General features: G+C 43.6%; 1 protein-coding gene across 1 annotated transcript in view; it reads right to left on the reverse strand.

Annotated features, from left to right (window-relative positions):
• Positions 1–12554, reverse strand: part of DENND11 (DENN domain containing 11) — a gene marked incomplete at both ends in the record, with an annotated part of 32495 nt that overhangs the window by 19091 nt on the left and 850 nt on the right. The window lies entirely within an intron of this gene.

Raw genomic sequence — 12554 nt, forward strand, 5'->3', positions numbered from 1 at the left:
TGGTATTTTGTGGAAGAGCCACCACACTCAAGGGGCCGCAGTTTGCCGACCACTGCCCTAGGGTCAATAATAGTGGTTATATAGGTAAATGTCCTTCTTCTTAGGGGGCTTATACACAAGTACTTAGAAGTGAAAAATCACCATTAACTTTCAAAAAGCTCAGGGGGAGAAAAGGTATATCTGTATATAGTAAGTTCTGATATAATGCTAACTTTGGGTAACACAACTGATATACTAGGAAGAATTTCAGCAGAGGAAATGTCACATTTGCTTATGCTATAGACTCAAGGTAATTTCCATCAAAACCTCAGCAAGTTATTTTGTGGATATTGACAAATTAATTCTAAAGTTTATATGAAAAGGCAAAAGGTCCAAAATAGCCAACATTATGCTTAAGAAAAACAGTCAGAGGACTGATACTATCCAATTCTAAGACTTACTATAAAACCATGGTAATCAAGAAAGTGAGGTATACAAGGGAAGCAAAAGGAAAAATGGAGAGGGAACTACACCAAACTAAAGCTTTTGCACCGCAAAGGAAGCCATCAAGAAAAGACAACCCACTGAATGGGAGAAAATATTTGCCAATGATACACCTGAGAAGGGGTTAATATCCAAAATTTACAAAGAACTCAAATCAACACCAAAAACGCCCCCCAAACAATCCAATTAAAAAGTGGGCAGGGGACCTGAATAGACATTCTCCAAAGAGAACACACAGACGGCCAATAGACATGTGAAACGATGCTCAATGTCTCTAATTATCAGAGATGCAAATTAAAACCACAATAAGAGCCCTGGCCCGTGGCTCTGCTGGTTGGAGCATCGTCCCATATACCAAAAAGGTTATGGGTTCAATTCCAGGTCATGGCACATATCTGGGTTGTGAGTTCGATCCCCAGTTGGGAGGCAACAGATCGATGTCTCTCACATGAATGCTTCTTTCCTTCCCTCCCTCTTTTCCTCCCTCTTTCTTACTCTCCCCCTTCCTCAATAAACATATCCTTGGGAGAGGATTAAAAAAAAACAAAAAAAAAAACTGCAATGAGATATCACCTCACACCTGTCAGAATGGCTATCATCAATAAATCAACAAATAACAAATGTTGGCGAGGATGTGGTGAAAAGGGGACCCTTGTGCACTGCTGGTGGGACTATAGACTGGTGCAGCCACTATAGAAAACAGTATGGAGTTTCCTCAAAAAATTAAAAATGGAGCTGCTCTATGACCCAGTGATCCCACTTTTGGGTATTTATACAAAGAAACCCAAAACAATAATTTGAAAGAATATATGCACCCCTATGTGCATTGCAATGTTATTTACAATAACAAGATATGGAAGCAACTCAGGTGCTCATCAATAGACAAGTGGATAAAAAAGTGATGCTATATTTACAATATGGAATATTACTTGGTAATAAAATCTTATCATTTGCAACAACACGGATGGAACTAGAGGGTATTATGCTAAGTGAAATAAGTCACACAGAGAAAGAAATACCATATGATTTTACTTATACTAGAGGCTTGGTGCACAGATTCATGCACTGGTGGGGTCCCTCAGCCTGGCCTGTGCCCTCTTGCAATCTGGGACCCCTTGGGGGGTGTCAGACTGCTGGTTTTGACCTGATCCCTGCAGGCCGCAGCTGCACTCACCAGCTGTGAGCCCAGTGTCTGGCAGTGCAGTGCTCTCTCTGTGGGAGCACACTGACCATGAGGGGGCAGCTCCTGCATTGAGCGTCTGCCCCCTGGTGGTCAGTGTGCGTCATAGTGACCAGTCAACTGGTCATTCATTCAGTCACTTAGGCTTTTATATATATAGATGTGGGATCTAAAGAAGAGAAAAAACAAACAAACAAAACTGAAGCAGACTCATAGATACAGAGAACAGAGTAATGGTTGCCACAGGGGAGTAGGGCTGGGGGACTGGGTGAAAAGGGTGAAGGGATTAAGAAGTACAAATAGTCACAAAATAGTCATGGGGATGTAAAGTACAGCGTAAGGAACAATGATATTGTGTGGACTGTACATGTATGGTACCAGGTGGGTGCTTGGGATAACAGAGGGAGCACTTTGTAGGGTATATGACTGTCTACTAAGCTGTACTCCTGCAGCTGGTACAAAACAGTATTGAATGTAAATGGTAATTTAAAAAAAATCCCAGCAGTCTTTACTCTATACATGAAAATCTATTCTTTTTTTAATGTATTTCTCCCCTGTAGCTTATTCCCCCCTGTAGCTAACTTCTTATCTCATGTACCTATTTAAAATATAAATGTTCTTCAAAGTCTGCTTTTGCTTTATTCCTCAAATATTGCTATGTAATGTTTTCATATCATTCAGTTCTAGGTATTTTAAATTTGCATTAATTATTGAGCAGTGTGGTTTTACATTTTCAAAATACACAGGGAATTTTAACAATTTATCTATTTACACTAACTTATAATTTCATTGTGTGGTAGTCAAAGATAATTCCTAACAATATTTTTTAAATTTTTGATGTGTTCTCTATGACTTGTTCATATCAATTTTCATAAAATATTCCATGTATAGTTGAGAAAAATGTGTATTTTTAAATTGTTAGATATAAAAATCTATGTATTAAAAAAAAAAAAGGAATGTGGTATTGGCGAAAGATTAGGCAAACAGATCAATGGAACAGAAGAACCCAGAAGTAGACCCACAACAATAGTTAACTGATCTTTGCCAAAGGAGCAAAGGCAATACAATGAAGAAAAGAGTCTTTTCAATGAACGGTGCTGAAAACTGGACATCTGCATGCAAAAGAATGAATCTAGACATAGACTTTGCACCCTTCACAAAAATTAACTCAATATGAATAGTATATCCAGATGTAAGATACAAAATTATAAAACTTCTATAAAGTAATATAGGAGAAAATCTAGGAGACTTTGTGTTTAGCAATGAGTTTTTAGATATAACACCATAAGCATGATCTCTGAAGAAAAAAATTGGTAAGTTGTACTTCATTAAAATTAAAAACTTCTGATCTATGAAAGACACTGTTAGGAAAACAAAAACATACCAAAGACTGGGAGAAAATATTTGCAAAAACATATCTGATGAAGGCTTATATACAAAATACACAAAGGAATCTTAAAACCCAACGTTAAGAAAACAACCCAATTTTTTAAATGGGCAAAAGATATGAACAGGTATCTCACCAAAAAATGATATATGGATGGCAAATGAGCATACGGAGACATGCTCAACATCATATGTCATCAGGGAAATGCAAATTCAAACACTAAGATACTACTACATGCCTATTAGAATGGCCGAAATCTGAAACACAGAGAATTCTAAATGCTGGTGAGGATGTGGAGCAACAGGCACTCTCAGTCATTGCTGGTGGGAGTACAAAATGGCACAGCCACTTGGGAAGACAGTTTTGCAGTTTCTTATAAAATTAAGCATACTCTTACATATGATCCAGCAAGTGTGCCCCTTTGCATTTAACCAATGAGTGGAAAACTAATGTCTACCCAAAAGCCTGCACATGAATGTTTACAGCAGCTTTATTTATAATTGCCCCAACTGTAAGCAACCAAGATGTCTTTCAACAGGTGAATGGACTGTGGACTGTCCGTACAATAAAATACTATTCAGCAATAAAAATAAATTAGCTATCAAGCCATGAAAAGACAGGAAAGCACTTTAAATGTATATTGTTAAGTAAAAGAAGCCAGTCTGAAAATAATCAAGTATTATATGACTAGAGGCCTGGTACATGAAATTCATGCCCTAAGGTGGGGGGTGCCACCCGGCCTGCACCCTCTCGCTCCCCAGGAGTGGGCCTAAACCAGCAGTCAGACATCTCTCTCACAGTCCACTCCTTACTGCCTGCCTGCTCACTATTCCTTACCGCTTGGCTCGCTGCTTCTTAGCGCTGCCACGGAGGTGGGAGAGGCTCCTGCCACCACCGCTGTGCTCGCCAGCCGTGAGCCTGGCTTCTGGATGAGCAGCACTCCCACAGCACACTAACCACTAGCACATTGAGCATCTTCCCCCTAGTGGTCAGTGCACATCATGGCAACCAGTCATTTTTATCGTTCTGCCATAATGGTTGCTTATGCTTTTATTATATAGACCAGAGGCCCAGTGCACAAATTCATGCACCTTGAAAGGAACTGTGGGCCGCAAGGCTGTGGTGGGCACAGGGGCGGGTCTCGGCCCATCTTCTGCACCCCTTCCTGGCCCCTCCCACCATGGCCCCCAGTCCCCCATCTGCTGGCAGCCCTGCTCCCACTGCCACAGCTCCCATGCACTGATGGCGCCAGCCCACTCGCACCCGCTGATGACGCAGAGTGATTGGGGCTGGCACCAGCAGCAGGTGTGAGTGGGGCCAATGCTGTCAGCGGGTGCAAGTGGTGGCTGCTGCCCCGATCACCCCTCAGGGACCTGGGGAGGTGGAGAAACCCTCAGGGGTGATCAGGGCCGGCAGCCACTGCTTGCACCTGCTGACGGCACCGAGTGATTGGGACTAGCACCAGGCACTGGCAGTGGGTGCAAGCGGCAGCTCTGGCGCCGGTAGTGGGCCAAGTGGGACCGGCGCCGGCAGCAGATGCGAGCGCCGGGCGGGACCACGGCCATGGGAGCAAAGAATTTTCAGTAACCACCAGAGGCTTGCCTTGATGACAGCGACTGGCGCCCTGCCTTGGTCTGGCCCCAGCTCACCTGCTCCACCATCCTGCCACGCCAACACCCGCCCTGTTACATGCACGCCCCCTGGTGGTCAGCACACGTCATAGCAACTAGTTGTTTGGTTGTTCTGCCATTCGGTCTATTTGCATTTTCGGGTTTTATATATAAATTATATAGATTCTGACTTTATGACATTCTGGAAAAGAAAAATACTATAGAGATAGTAAAAAGATCAGGGGAAAGAAAACATGAATGGTTAGAGCACAGGGGATTTTTAGACAGTAAAGCTATCCTGCATGATACTGTTATGGTGGATACATAACATTATACATGTTTCAAAACCCATAGTAAGTACAACACCAAGAGTGAGCCCTTATGTAAACTACAGACTTTAGTTAATAATATATCAATACTAGTTCACCAACTGTAAAAAATATACCAAATTAATGCAAAATGTCAATAATAGGGGAAACAATCCTATATAATAAAAGTTCAGTGACCTATGGCGTAATGACCACAATGACCGATTGATCAGTTGCTATGAGGTGCATTGACCATCTGTCGGTCCATCCCCCCAGCCTGCAGGCTGTGATCACTGGATGACCAATAGGGAACCACAGGGAACCGGGTGGTGGGGCGGGACTGGGACTGGTGAGTGGGTGGACTGGCTGATCTCTTGGTCTCCACTGCACCCCACCCCCCGGCCTGCAGGCTCCAATAGATAGCCAGATAGCCAATGGGGAATTGGGGTGGGTGGTGGCAGCAGGGCGGAACTGGGGACTGGCGAGCGGGCGGAAGATGGCCCTGATCACAGGCTAGGCCTAGGGACCCTACCCGTGCACAATTTTGTGGGCTGGGCCTCTAGTGGTATATAGAAACTCTGTATTTTCTGCTCAGTTTTTTGTAAACCTGAAACTGCTCTAAAAAATAATTTTTAAAAAATTGCCGAAACCGGTTTGGCTCAGTGGATAGAGCGTTGGTCTGTGGCTTGAAAGGTCCCAGGTTCGATTCCGGTCAAGGGCATGTACCTGGGTTGTGGGCACATCCCCAGTAGGAGATGTGCAGGAGGCAGCTGATCGATGTTTCTCTCTCATCGATGTTTCTAACTCTCTATCTCTCTCCCTTCCTCTCTGTAAAAAATCAATAAAATATATTTTTTAAAAAATTAATAAATTAACCTAGGTTAATTAAGCCTGGGCAGTAGTGACATTGTGGTTATGCTTTATTCATAGAAAATTTATACTGAAGAATTTAGAAATGAAATGTTATGATGTCTGCAACTTACTTTCAAAAGTTCAGCAAAATAATTTTAAAAGCTTATCTATACATAGTCAGCTCTGCTATAACGCTGGCCAGATTTGTTCCACAGCAATTGATACATTAAGGAACAATTAGATCACAGGGGATTTTACGTTTGGTTATGTGTGATTTCAACCACAAGGTTCACAACGTGAATGCAGAAAACTACACGCAGCTGAACTGCGATATATAGGAGTACGCAAAATGCACCCCCCTCCCCATACAAACCTCAAACACCTGCCTGTTGCCTCAGCTCACTGTGTGTGTGATGAGCCATGGCAATCACCTCCAGCGTTACTACTTCCATCAGATTTCACATAGCTCTTCATCCACTATTTCACAATAACTCACAAGCTCAATCCCTCCAACACCCACCTTCATATGCAAATCTCAGGTCTCTCTTAAGGTAAAGTGCCATATTTTGAGTATGTGTGAATGAAACTATTGACCATATGTAAAACTGTCCTACTATTTTTATTAGGTTCCTATCATATTTTTTTATTTTATTGATGTTTTACAGAGAGGAAGGGAGAGGGATAGAGAGTTAGAAACATCGATGAGAGAGAAACATTGATCAGCTGCCTTCTGCACACCCCCTACTGGGAATGTGCCCGCAACCAAGGTACATGCCCTTGACTGGAATCGAACCTAGGACCCTTGAGTCCGCAGGCCGATGCTCTATCCACTGAGCCAAACTGGTTAGGGCCCTATCATATTTTTAATGGGTCACTGGCGGTTTTTGAGTGTTGTACCCCTGACCCCATTTTTCTTGTAAATCTGTGACTTTTACTGCATGATTTTCACAGCACAGTGATTCTTATGAATGCATATTTCACATTACAGCAGAACTGACTGCATAAGGATAAAGCAAATAAGGTAAAATGCCAACAAGTGAGGACTCTCATGAAAGATATATAGGTTTTCACTGTACTATTCTTCCAGATTCTCTGGGGTTTAAAATATTTCAACATGCAGCCGAACCGGTTTGGCTCAGTGGATAGAGCGTCGGCCTGCGGACTGAGGGGTCCTGGGTTTGATTCCAGTCAAGGGCATGTACCTTGATTGCGGGCACATCCCCAGTAGGGGGCATGCAGGAGGCAGCTGATCGATCTCTCTCATCGATGTTTCTAACTCTCTATCCCTCTCCCTTCTTCTCTGTAAAAAATCAATAAAATATATTAAAAAAATAAATAAAATATTTTAACATACAAATTGGAGAACATAATTGAAATAATAGAGATGTGTAAAAACATAAGGTAAGCATAAGGGCCTTTGCAAAAGTAAAAAACAACTGAGGTGATATGTTATAAACAGGGGGATGAAGAGGCATCATGACTAAAGGTCATCCTTTAACAGAAATATTCCACTATTCTCAGATATTGGAAACCAGTTCGTATAAGAAACTTGTAGAGCTTAAAGGAGAGTGATTTTTCAAACATAAGAATCCTTGTGGCAAGCCATTTAATGCTAGTAAACCTGAACACTGCCTCTCCCAGGCTCAGTCTTCACACGCCAAGCCCTTTGGTTTTGCAAACATGCTCACCGCACTTTAGGAGCTCAGCCAGGAACCTGGGGCCTGGACGGATTCAACAGAAGGGCTCACTCAGGGGTAGTCAATCAAAGAGCGATGCATCACAGTTGACAGTGCCTTTTCCCCTTAATTCTCTCCCCTTCCATCTCCACATTCACCCTTTTCTAGGCCTACGGCAGGTATCTACAAGTCCTGCCTAGCCTCTAGCTGCAAAGAGACTTCTGAGGAGGGGTCCACATGACCGCATGAGGTTGTCCCCTTGTAAAATGGCAATCTGCATTGTGTACACTCAGCCCGTCATTCAGCAAATATTGGTGGAACATAACTCATGCTCCTGCAAAAGCAAATAAGCCCTGTTTAAAGGAACGTGGACTAACAGCTTATTGGGTTGGCAGCTCAATTACCCAGGGGGCATTGCTGGTCCTGGCTGCAGACGTACCTGCCACTCCAAGGTCAGCCTGGCAGCTCTGCATGAGGGCCTCCCAGGGCTGATGTGTCACAAGCTCCTACGCTAGGTCAGATACACTCTGGCCCATCCACATACAGGGCTGCCTAATGACCACACCCAGGCATTTTTGGATTCCATCAACCACCATTTCTTTAGGGAGAATAGACATTAGTTGCTGCCGCCTGTTAGAAAGCTCATCTCATACAGTATATTTAAAGTAGAAAAGGCAATGATCTTGAACCAAAATGATCTCTTTCTAACGGGAAATACGTGACTTTCCTTCCTCCTTCTCTTTTGTTGTTGGGTGTTTCCCAATCAAGAACTTCCTGTTGCTGTCTTCATGTCATAAGCAGTGGCTGCCTCAGTGGAAGATCTGGTTACAGCTCCCTGTACCCAGGTTTCCCCTCTCCAACATATGCCTTGATTTTCACTCTTTCCACAGCTTCTTCCCATCAGCATATACTAGCGTATGCGCCCTAATTCCAAAGGGGAAACAGAGGAATCCTGCCTCATGAATAAAGGCAAGAATCCATGGCCCCAACGCCACATGGAAGAGACCTCAAACGATTATTTTGTTCACAATCCAACACCAGAAAAGTAAGTAGCCCATATCATTTCATTTTTGTTCTTAACTAGTTTTAAATATGTAGTCTTAAAATCACCTAGAATGAGGAGGTTTCCAAAACAGAGAAACAAAGAGGCAGTATAATGAAACCTGGGGCAGAGAGAAACTCATCCTGGTAGTTTTGAGTCAGCCACATGCCATCCAGGCCTGAATTCCAGTGCATTCAGTTGACATGGAAAAACCCTTCCATTTCTCAGACCCCGTATCGTTTTACCCTGGGCGGTGCGGTGTGGGGTGGGAGGTCAGGAACTGAGACAGGCTGGCTGGATCGTCTCTGGCTCTGTCCCTCTCCACCCCGTGAGGTAAGATGACGTAGGCTCTGTTCGTCAGTTTTTCTCATCATTACAGTCTAGAGCAGCCGTGGGCAAACTACGGCCCGCGGGCCGGATCCGGCCCGTCTGAAATGAATAAAACTACTGAAAAAAAGACCGTACCCTTTTTTGTAATGATGTTTACTTTGAATTTATATTAGTTCACACAAACACTCCATCCATGCTTTTGTTCCGGCCCTCCGGTCCAGTGTAAGAACCCATTGTGGCCCTCGAGTCAAAAAGTTTGCCCACCCCTGGTCTAGAGTCCAGACTCTAGAAGATTGTTGGAAGGATTAGTTCCTGGCACACGGTGGGCACTCAATACCCAGCGGTCATTAGAATTCCCACTCCTACTTTACCCCCCGTAGACTTTCAAGAAGCAGAATTCACAGCAGATGGCCACAAACTGACTTCTCCCTGAAAACCACAGCACGTGAGTCACCTGGGAAAGACTCCACACTACAGGACTAGTGAAATTAACCACAATTGTATATCATTGGCATCAGATGGAAACTTCAGAGAAAGGACACAACAGAGTTGATCATCCTAAGAGACCTTCCTGTTGGCTCTCAGAACTGGCCTTCTCTCGGCCTCTTTCAGCCTGCTGTACTCAGGACTGCTCTTCGCATCTCAAAGTTATGCTCCAAATTTTCCATTCCCATTCCTCTTTGTCACTTTCCCACCCATGGCTGGAGCCATTTATTGTTTGCACAAGTCAGATGACCTGGGCAGTATCCAAGCCATGTCCCAGATAACACACCTAGCCCTAACCCCAGTGCACCTCCACCATCTCCACTGTTTAAAAGAAAAATGTTCATATGTCATTGACTACTCAGAAAGCACATGCAGACTACAATTAGTGCGAATGATCTTTGTACACTCATTGACATAAACATAGGAACATTCAGGTGCACTAAATTAAATAGGTGTTTAGATGTAATTTAGGCACTGGTAGAGACTGAAGGAAGAACAGGTAGTAGTAATTCATCCCTAATCAGGAGAACGAAGGGAAAAGAAACATTTTTAAAACCTCAGTGGGTTCTCTTTGCCTTAACCATCCTCCCCTCAATGCTGTCCCAATACACACACAGACACAGCACAGAAATTTCCCCACACACACACCCACAAAATAACTCTGGGGAAAATGTAGCCATTCAAAGTGAATCTTATAAAGAAACAGTCCAATGGGGCAGATTCACAGGTGTCATGCTTTGTAGATCCGAAGCTTTATCTGCCTCAGGCCCACACACAAGTCCTCAGTCTCATGGTGAGACAGATATGTCATCTCCATAGACAGAGAGGCGCATGATTTCCAAATGTGGCAATATCTTTTCCCTTAATTAAGCAGAGAAAAGAACATTTTACTAGAAACCCAAAGAGCAAAATAAAGACTTTAAATCAAGGCTCTAAATAATGGGTTGAACACATGAAAAAGCAATATTCTGGCTGCCGACCTCTCCCACCAGCTTGCATCGTTAGCATCGGGGCCCAGTTTCAATAGCAGCTTTGTAGCCCAGATGGCCAGCACCGCCATCCTAGGGCCTCCCTGCTCCAGATAAAGATGGAGTGTGCGAATGCCCGGGTGTGCGTGTGCGCACAAGCTCCTAAGTCCTCACTCCATTTATAGATCCAACAACTATCATTTTCAACCATGAGTCCCATGAAAAGAGCATCTTTTTATGTCTCTACCCTCTTTGCAGATTTTTCCTACAGATGCCCAACCCAGCTTTCCAAACCTTGTATCTAAATGTATAAAGGAATTTCTTCTGTATCCAGAAGAATTATACTCTCATGTATAAACTGGGTATAAATGATCACCAAATAACAGCGGTGATTAGAATCAAATGAAACACCACTGTAGCAAAATGCCTGCCTACATAAAGTAAGTGTCCAGGTATCATTTACAATGCCTTCTTTCCACACTAACCTTAATCTGAAGACCATTACACATACACACCTGTGTCTGTATCACACAAACCCACAAAACCATGCTCACCAGCTGTGACTGACAAGGCAGGGCGGGTCCCAGCTCTGCTTTTCAATTTCATCAACTCCATCTGTGGTTAATACAGGATTGTCTTTTCTCCTTCCCCTTCCTAAACTCTGCCATCAGAGCTACCACTGCTGAATCACTGTTATTGTTCCATTTCTTCTATTACCCTTTAACACGTCACAGAATGAATCTCACGCTGCCATCAACAGTAAGGCCTCACTTAACATTGTCTCTAGGATTTTGGAAACTGTGACTTTAAAGCAAAATGACATATAACGAAACCAATTTTACCAAAGGGTAAAAAAAGTTATAAAAAAGAATTAAGCTCCTATGCCATATTTCTCCTAACAAAAACATCACCAAAGTTCTAATTAAAGGCCCAAAATACTTCAAATATTAAACGTTGAAATAAATGTTAGCTATACATGCATTTAAGGAAAATTAATACAAACAAAGGGTCCAGTTAAGGGTAGCAGGTGGCTGGAGCCTCTCCCGGCAGCTCAGGGCGCAGGTGAGAATCCACGATGGACAGGATGCCCTTCCATGGCAGGGCACACTAACATCCACACTCTCAGAGTGGGACCACTTAGCAATGCCCTTCACTTCATGTGCACATCTCTGGGGTGGGGGTAGGAGTGGGGATGGGGGTAGAGTGGGGGTGGGGCTGGAGTCCCTGGAGAAAACCCATGAAGAGATAGGGAGAATGTGAAAACTCCACAGATGGTGGCCCTAGCCAGGAATTGATGCCCCTCCCCACCCCATCAACGTTTTAACCAAACTAGTTGAATGAAACAATGCTACTTGAGGCCCTGCTATATTTACTTGCAGGTGATGGAGTAAGGCATAATGAATATATTAGTTACAAAGTATCTGTTTTTGTCTAACTAATAAGGGTTACTTTGGTCAAAAAAGAGCAGTTTTTCAAACTACTGGTACCTGGGAGGCCTAACCATAAGTGAATAGCATTTTAAAACATTGTTTTTTTTTACAAATGGAATAGAAAATACCTGTATGCACTACATATAGAAGGGATTGGTACTATTTCATGAAACTTTTGTCTGAGTTACATAAGTATCCATGTGAGTGTATTGATTGTGATGTAAAATTCATTTCATAGGGTGGGTCACAGTCTAAACAAGTTTGAAAGCCATTGGGATGGGTCCAAGGAACAGTCAGAATGGCCTGGTCTCCTCCCCACGCACTGCCACTTCCTGTGTCTTGCTGCTTGATAATCCCTGACCAAAGTTACAGCATCCTGCCAGGGCCTCTCTCCTGCCTGTCTGCACCCCCACCTCAAGGTCCCACTGCATGGCACCCATAAAATTCTTCGTAATGGGATCCCTGCTCATTGTTGGAGGACCAGGAGGAGAATTCCAGGAAGAAGCGTTACCTATATCCTTCACTAATGGGCACTCCACGTTCCAGTAACTCCACTGGAGTTGTGGACACAAAGACACACCTGGGCTTTCTTAAACCATAGAATCACTCAGCAATCCTGCCTCCAATAATGACCACAAAGCAGCTCTCTCAGGGCGAGGCCCCTGGGGCCAGGACCAGCTGAGAGAGGATCTTCACTCACTCTGACCCCCGGGAAGTCTCCCACCACCACAGTGTACACCTCCTGACTGGGTGGCCGGCTGAAGGTTATGTGCCATCACCCTTCAATCGCCAAATAACCCAG

This window comes from Myotis nattereri (assembly GCF_964212035.1).
Source record: "Myotis nattereri genome assembly, chromosome: 11".
Taxonomy (NCBI): Eukaryota; Metazoa; Chordata; class Mammalia; order Chiroptera; family Vespertilionidae; genus Myotis; species Myotis nattereri.